The sequence below is a fragment of the Scleropages formosus genome, chromosome 6 (assembly GCF_900964775.1).
Source record: "Scleropages formosus chromosome 6, fSclFor1.1, whole genome shotgun sequence".
Lineage (NCBI taxonomy): Eukaryota > Metazoa > Chordata > Actinopteri > Osteoglossiformes > Osteoglossidae > Scleropages > Scleropages formosus.
Genome location: NC_041811.1, coordinates 13,157,857 through 13,166,903, shown reverse-complemented (window position 1 = coordinate 13,166,903; position 9,047 = coordinate 13,157,857). Strand labels below are relative to the sequence as shown.

Sequence of the window (9,047 nt, the reverse complement as noted above, 5' to 3'; positions counted from 1 at the left end):
ATGAAAGAAAGGGGTTCGGCCAACATGGCGGTTCGAGCGCGGGGGACATGTGGTGGACGGCGGACCAATGGCGACGCGGGAGGACACGCTGTCTCCTCCCCTCGACCCTGGCGCTCCAGACAAATTTCAAAAAATAGGAGGAAAAGGTCCCGCGTCGCGCCAAAATCTCTGCCGCACGTGGGATTTGTCAACGTCATTTTCGATTTTGTTTGTCCTTGTGCGTTAACTTTGCTAAGCTTAGCTACCCCTGCTTCAGAGTGAAAACAAATATGCCAGCCATGTAGACATTGTTTTATGATTGCTACATTTATACTCGCATAAAAACTAATGCATTATGCATCTGATGTAAATTGCGTTAGATGAAGTCAAATAAAGTCAAAGAATGATGTTTGCCGTAATACGTAATATTATTTATATTACTGATTCTGTTTTGACATTTAGTAAATTAAACGAAATCGCATCACCAGCCTGGCTTAAGCATGCGGTGCTTTCAAGGGTTAAGACCACGGTAAAGCCGCGTAAGGTGGCACCTGCCCTGGTAAGGTCCACTGGGGATCAGTGCCAGATGGTTGACTTGCCTGGACATACGAGGTTTGTCGGGACTTAAAAGGCCGTACTGCGAAGAGTCAGTTACTGTAATCAGATTTGGCCCTCCGGGACAGTATTGTCGCCTGGAATAATAAAAGCAGATTTGGTAAATTAATTAACAAAGACGGGTTGGAAATATTCTTCGTGAAATGAAACAGATATCATATTGGTAGTACAACATTATATTGTTGTGTTCATGAGAAATGAATCCGCCGGTTCACATACATAACGTGTTTCAGACATGTCATGTGAGAAAAATACACCGAGAGGGAACAAGCAAGAACCCCATTTACAACTTGGAACTGCATTAGGATTCTGCGTTAATACTTTTTTTCTACAGCCGTTGTGCTAAAGTATATGTAAACGGGAATTAACTTTCTGGTTTCCTGAAAAAATTGTGAAAAACTTGCCTACTTCTCAATTTTTTTAGTAATATCTGTATGATCGTCACCCATGATAGATAGATACTTTATTGATCCCCGGGGAAAATTCAGTAACGAAACGGAATTAACTACTGGAAAAAAAATCATTTATTATTTGTTACAGCGTTGTATTAAATATCCTAAAATTGTTATGCAACGGAAAGACAGCTACCGAATACTCCTAAGCAGAAAAAGTATCTTAAATACTCATACTGGTATTTGCAGTCTGTGAGGAAAACTTAGAACGATAAATGTATCCTATTACCATTCGATTCAAGCGAACTGGACATGAGCAGTTTAGTAGTTTATTATTCTCCATGTTTGGTTTGATTATACCTTAAAATATCTTTGATCAAGTAAATACAAAGCTCTAATTTTTTAATATGAACAGGAAAATGTTAATTTTAAAAAAATTAATAACTGAAGAATCCCTAATACCAGGAGGACGAGATCATACATTCTTCATTTAGCTTTTCTCCGTAGTGACTTATAACGTTACGTTCTTAGCAATTTTTAAATCATTTATACAGCTGGGTATTTTTACCGTAGCAATTTAGGGTAAATACCTTGCTCAAGGGTACTACAGCTGGAGTTGAGACTTTAACCTGCAACCTTTGGATCCAAAGCTCTAACCACTACATTATCAGCTGTCTTGATCAGGGCTATTAAACGGGGCTATCTCACGTTCCGTCAACAATAAATTACCAACGTATTCAATCAATTCTCAGATTTCTGAGTTTAAACAGTTAAGGAATGTGAGTGGGGGTGACTGAGTATGTACCACCTTTGCACAAAGATGTAAAGGAGTCCCATACCATGATGCTGTCACCACCATGCTTCACCGTTGTGGAAGAAAACACTAACCATTTCGGGCAATTAGATAAAATACCTAACTGATTAAGTCAAAGTTCAACCAAAGAGCAACACTGAGTACTGCCAGCAGTATGAAGTCATTTAGTGCTTTGGGGTGTGCCCCACCCAATATAAGAAACATATTTATGCCAAAAAAAACCACATGTCCACTGCATTATCAGAGCAAACACAGACTTCACTACAGAGGAGATTTTCACACTGTAGGGATTGTGTGTTTTGAGACATGGGCACCATTACATGACCATCAGATCTAGGTTACTATCATGCTTTTTGGCAAACTTTGTTACTTCCTTTATTACGGTTATACAATGGCTTATTTTTCACTGCTCTCCTACCCACATAACTAACATTAAACCTTAAATTAATTAATTTTGAGTTTGTGTTTAGAAATAAAATATCACAATGAAATTTCAGTCAAGCTTGTGTGTCTGTAAAGTCAGAGAATTGGTCAATGCTTTGAATACTTCAATGCACTGTACTCTTACCATTTACTGAATAAAAATAAGAACATACTAACTGAAGATATATAACCCATATTCAAGTGAACTTATCCCTCGCAGAATGGGGTCCCATAAAATGAAACTTTACTGCAGCAATATATGAAAACAGGTACCCTTTAGTGCAAATAAAATACTTTAAGCTTATCCTGTGTAGTATTTATGGTGGGATTTGGTTGCTCATTATAGTGATCATTTTTACTACTATGCCAGTTTTGATTCATGCAGCAGGCCATTGCTTGAGGAATTAGTTAGGGCATTGTTTACTTTAACCCATTTACAACTATGTGGTGTGATAACACAAGAAATGTATCTACAAGCCAAAACTTTTTTTCTGACCCAGTGATCTCATTCCTGCAATTTTCACGATAAAATGTACTGGTGTAATAATTTTATTGCTTAAAGTGTTTTGTGTTTTGGTGAGTTTTAGGTGCAATTTCAAATTTCACTAAATGTAAAAATATGTATATGAGTCCCACAGTCAATAGGGTGATACCAGAGAAGAAGTAAGGGCTGTTGCATGTAAAACATGTACCTTACTGCTTTTTTTGGTATCATGTCCTATAGGGTGCCTCCCATGCACTTCCAACCCATTATGACTTCTTCATAATCATGACTTATCTTTCTTTACTTTGTCAGCTGTTTGATACTTTTAAGAAGAAAAAGTTTTGCAGAGTTATGAAAATGGCTTCAGTGATTCTGTGTTCTTCTGGAACTGGAAGCTTTACTAAAGAAATGCATATTCAGAGCATAGAAATAAGCAGAGAAAGAGTTAATGAACAACTTGGTGCAGAACCCAGAAACGGAGCAACTTCCAACATTCTTTGCATGCTTAAGTTGCGAATGCAATTGAAATGTTCAAGCTTGAAGTCAAGCTTGTGGAAAAAATTAAGGGATGCAATGATACCGAATAACTCAACACAGTGATGTCTTTGTTATGAGAACACTGTCATTGAAGTCACCTGAGTTCATAAAATTTGATTAAAGGACTGCATATGTTCCTTAAAACCATATCCCAGTCATACAACTACGTAACAGGTCAGCAACAATTCAAGTCTTTTACCACAAATATTGGTTGTGTTTATTTCACAAAATGCTACTTATTGAACACTTAATTTTTTGTGAATCACAGCTAGGAATATTTGGTCACACTGTGCTGTGTGAATATTCCTTTCTTGTTCTTTACTGTACTGTAACTGCTTTCCCCTGCTCTGCTCTTGCTCACGATTCCAATTATGAAACTCATCATCAAAGTCTGATATGAAGGGAAGAAGATGTTCATGTGTTCACTGGCTGTCAGTAGTAGAGTTTATCAGCATGATGACATCCTAATGTGGTTTAGCTTGTTTTCTACCTCCTCAAAGTATGTCCACAGCAGGTCCTCTGCCTCCTTGTTCTCCGCCTTTCCCTTTCGCAATCTTCTTTCTTTGTCTTTCTTTTGTCTTTCCCCTGTCTTTCCTTTCACCTCCGTACGCTGCACTGTCTTCCTGCCCTTCCTTTTTTCAAAAAAAAAAAGAAGAAAAAAACAGAATGTCATTAATTCGTGGCGTCCCCTTCACTGTCTGAAACCACACTGAACAGTAATTGGAACCTTCAGCAGGTATTCTGTCGCGGTCACCTTAGAAACCTTCATGATGTCATTTAAATTTGCATAATTTGCCACGTTTTTGTCTACTATATTATAAGTCGAATATTTTAACTGAATTTCAAATAAAAAATAATGGGTTTTGTAGAAATACTTCTTATATTTACAATCAATTAATTAACACAACAGAAACAACAACAATAACCACAAAATTAATTAATTTATTATCGACTATAATTTATCCGATGCGGGGGGGCGCGTCGGTGGTGCAGCGGGTTTGGACAGATCCTGCTCTCTGGTGGGTCTGGGGTTCGAGTCCCGCTTGGGCTGCCTTGCGATGGACTGGTGTCCCGTCCTGGGTGTGTCCCCTCCAGCCCTGCGCCCTGTGTTGCCGGGTTTGGCTCCGGTTCGCCGCGTCCCCATTGGGACAAGCGGTTTCAGCCAATGATGTGTGTGTGTGTGTGTGTGTGTGTGTGTGTGTGTGTGTGTGTGCTTTTCCGATGCTTTGCCATGGTGGAGCGGAGCCTATCCTAAAAGTGTGCAGCCTGCACTAGGGCAATTACATACATTCAAACTGAACAAGCAAACTGAACACAACCTGAGCTTGATTCTAACATACATTGCCAAACTTCAATAATAATAATAATCATAATAATAATAGAGCTAGTGCGTCGTGGTTGCAGCGGCTGCCTTCAAAGGTTGCCGGTTCGATCCCCGCTTCTGACTGTAGTGCCCTCGAGCAAGGTACTTGCCCTGAAATTGCTCCAGTATCCTCGCCCAGCTGTGTGCCTGGGTACCAAGATGTGGCCCTGCGATGGACTGGTGCCCCCCCACCCCTTCAGTCTTGCGCCCACTGTCTCCCGGATAGGCTCCGGCTCGCCGTGACCCACGGCGTTCGGGACAAGCGGTTTTTTGAAACTGGGTGGTTGGTTGATCTATAGTGCATTAATAACACATTATGCTTCATAGATATTGACATAGAGACAGACCGCTTCATGCAGAGTCTTCATATCACCATAAATTCTTACATTTTACATACATGACATAAATGCCAGGAGATTGCGCAGCACTTTCGTGGGAGCAGTACAAACGAAAGTTGAAGAGGGCTCATGTTTAACAGTCTGGGTCCTCAGTCAGTGGTGAGCAGCGTCACTTTGAAAGTCGCCTTGGCGCGATCCGTGCTCTTGATGATGCTGCTGCTGTTGCTGCTGCAGCTGTAGCGGAGCTGTGGGAGTAGGTTTGCGGTCAGTACTGCGGACGTCAGTGGTGATCTCGCGCTCTTGGAGCTGTCAGTGCTGTGGCTGTCAGCGGTGATCTCGCGCTCTTGCAGCTGTCAGTGCTGCGGCTGTGGTGATCTCGCGCTCTTGGTGATGTCAGTGCTGTGGGTGGCCGTGGTGATCTCGAGCTCTGGGTACTGAAAAGCAGCACAAACCCATGATCACCGCAATGAATGAGGATCTCAGCCGCAGGAGGGAACTCTCCAATAAGACCGTGAGTCATTCAGAAGAGATGGAAACCCACATCCCTGACGAAAAGTAAGTTCTTTTAAAATATTCGGAGTAAAGCAATCGTGTAAATACAAGCGTTAGGCAGGAATTACTTTACATGACTGTGGATGGGATTAAATGTACTTTTCTGTTACTTGCCTTCTACCACCTACGTTCTGAAAAACAGAAGAAAATTCCGAACACATTTTTTTTAGATCTAGACCCCAAAGACCCACGATCAGTAAATGGACTATATTTGGAATATTTATCTTTTACATATAGGATGGAGTAACCGTTGTGAAATTGTAGACTATACATTTTATTTAAAGTATATTTAAAGAACACAGTATATTGCTTCATCGTGACTCCCCTCTTCCCGGTGTGTCAAGGTGTGTTCGTGGGCGTTGAGATGTATTTAGGTGTGATCGGGTGTATTTTCCGTTCTGTCTCATAATACAGACATTCAGCTGAAGCCTCTAAGACCCTCAGTGGTGGTGACATGATGGAGCGCTGGACCCCCCCGGATGAGGATCTGGTTCAGAAGGTGGTGAACCTGGTGGAATATTACCTGTCCGATGAGAATTTGGCCAAAGATGCTTTTCTCCTGAAACATGTGCGGAGAAATCGAATGGGGTTCGTCAACATAAAGCTGCTGACCTCTTTGAAAAAGGTACGACGACACTACTACTATCCATAAAGTGGTAACAATATCACACATAACATTTGCCCATTTCTCATCTTTGCGCATCATGAAAATCTGTCATTCTGATGTGTTAAAAAGCAACGCGTTTTCTTTTTCATGCCCAGTTGCATTTTTTGAGCTCCCAAATCCTTCCCTAATTCTAGTCTATATTAAAGCACAGTTGATGTATATGTTATAGTAACTAATTTTATACTAAAACTATATCTGATCGAGTCAATGTTATATTAGGAATTTAGTTAAACATTTTTCCAGTTCCTTATCCCTGAATTATACCCCCCTACTGCAGTTTTACTTCCACTGTAGAGGAGGCAACAAATACAATATTGCCTTCTTTTACCGAAACGTGCTGGAATAACTGGTGCTTTCTGTAGACAAAAGGTGAAGGTATGCATTAAAAATTAAGCATTTATTAACATTTTTCCATCGAATTTTCTATAACCTTAATTCCTCCCCACCAACCTTAAAAAAAAAACTACTACATGTGGTTTCCTGTGACATAATATTGCAAACATTGTCTAAGTTCAGTCCCGATCTTCGAAGTGATGTTAAAATTACTTTTGATAAAAGTCCACTGCCTGCTTCCAGTATGATTCGTATTTGCACATTTAGTGTGGTGTTCATCACTACTGAAAGGAGCCAGGGATTGAAGTTGGGCTCCTTTCAGCGAAGATTAGCACCAGATAAAAATAAATACAAATAGTATCATTATTATATGTTCTGAGTGGCAGGAATAGCACTGCCGCCTTACAGTGCCTGGGCAGTGTGGGCATAGGTTCGAATCCTGCTCAGTTTGTATGGAGTTTGCATGTTCCCCCAGTGACTGCATGAGTTTTCTCCACCAGTCCAAAAACTAGCAGTCTGGGTGGATTGGTGACCCTAAACTGCCTGTAGTGTGAGTGCGTGCAAGTGACTACCCTGATGGACCGGTGTACCATCCAGGGTGTACCCCCCTAAGTCTTGTGCCCAGTGGTTCTGGGATAGGCTCTGGACTTCCTTGACACTGAACAGGACAAGCAATTGTTGATATTGTTCAGGGGTTGCGGTGGCACAGCAGGTTTGACCAGGTCCTGCTCTCTGGTGGGTCTGGGGTTTGAGTCCTGCTTGGGGTGCATTGTGTCGGATTGGCATCCCGTCCTCGGTATGTCCCATCCCCCTCTGGCCTTACGCCCTGTGTTGCTGGGTTAGGCTCTGGTTCGCCGCAACCCCACTTAAGACAAGCGATTTTAGTCAATGTGTGTGTGTGTACAGTATCTTAAACTGGAAACCCACAGAGTGACCAATGTTGGAGCTGCAAATTAAGATCAATTAATTTTAAGTGGAAACACCCGACAGGTTATTGAATACTCAAAGGTACAACGGCAGAGTTGCATTGAGATTAACTGCAGTTAAACCAAGATATCTCTTCTCCACAGTAGGTCCGCAGCTGTTCCTAATGGTAACTGAACAGAAAAGTAATTTTTAGGTCTTGATTGCACTGCTAGCAAACTGGAAATAAGTGGAGGTGACAGTAAACTGAAAGATCCCTACATGAATATCCATGAAATAATGGAAATAAGGAAAGATATGGAGAAGATGAGACCTTTAAACAATATTTATGATTTATGCTTGTTTGCCTTGAACTTTGGGGGCATACTCAGGTAAAAAATAGCTTCATACATGAATAAGATCGTTTTTCCTTTGTCAAAGATGAAGCAGTTGACGAAAGACTGGCGCGTCACTGCCTACGCTCTGCGGAAGTCTCTGAAGGTGGAACTTAATGAAGAAGGCAACAAAGTCCGCCGAAAAGCCCCACTGCCTCCATCGTTTCTGGTTCAGGTTCCCAGCAAGCTCCTTCTGGTGTGGAACATCTCAAAAACACACCAGGTGGGGGACCCAGCCGCCCCTCACAGGAGCAGCATGGAGTCTGCAATCGCCATACTTGGCCCCTTCGGAACAATCAGCACTATCCGGGTTATTCGACCTGGGAGGGAGCTTCCGCCTGAAGTTCGGAAGTATGGATACAAATACCCTGAGCTGAACTCTCAGGAATGTGTGCTAGTTGAGTATGAAGATGTTGAGGTGGCGGATCGAGCCTACCGTGAGCTCTGCAGGGATAGCAAAGTCATTAACGTGGTGCTGGTGGGAAGATGCTCCAAGAGGGTAGCTGGATGGGTTTCAGGTTGTGTGGAGCATATACCTTCTGGGAAGAACATGAATGTCCTGAGGCAACAAATGGAGAGGCTGCAGGTCAGAGAGGACGACTCTTCATGACGCAGCTCCTCCGAGTCAAAATTCCCAGCATCCTTTTTCTCCAGTCAGTACCGCTGGGATAGTGTTTTACGAGGCGGACCAACCACCTAGAGTGAAAGACCCATTGAGGGGGATCTATTGAAACACAATGAAAACCATGGATTTCCATATCACTGCTGGAAGAGGACTACTTCAGAAAGTTGGTTTTGAAACTACATCACGACATGTTCCAGGTGTGCAGGGTGTATAAAGTGCAGCTGATTTACATGATAGTTTGCATTTGCTGTTGACTGAAATACCAAAAATGGACCAAACATGGTATCATGTCAGTCTGATCAGATGAGTTTTCTTATTCCTTTTCATCCTGCAGGCTATTCTCCTTCTTTCAAAAGTACAGCTGTTGAACAGGTAGAAGTCCAGTATTTTACTGAAATATGTTGATACCATAATTGCTGCTGAAATTTGAGGATACATTATTAATTTTAAACAGAACCTCTGTGGTAGCCTTTGAGTTCTAATATAGATTGACAATCATGAAAATTTGTGCATTTGTTTCCATGACAACACTTGAATTTGCATCAGGGTCCTTAACTATGACAGTCCCCGAACTCATTGTGACCGAGTTATTTTCTCATTTGAAAAGCTGAAGTGTTTTGGAAAATT

General features: G+C 41.7%; 1 pseudogene; it reads left to right on the top strand.

Moving 5' to 3' along the window:
- Window positions 1-5,411: 5,411 nt before the first annotated feature.
- On the top strand, window positions 5,412-8,495 carry LOC108929880 (la-related protein 6-like; annotated as a pseudogene).
- Window positions 8,496-9,047: the final 552 nt, after the last annotated feature.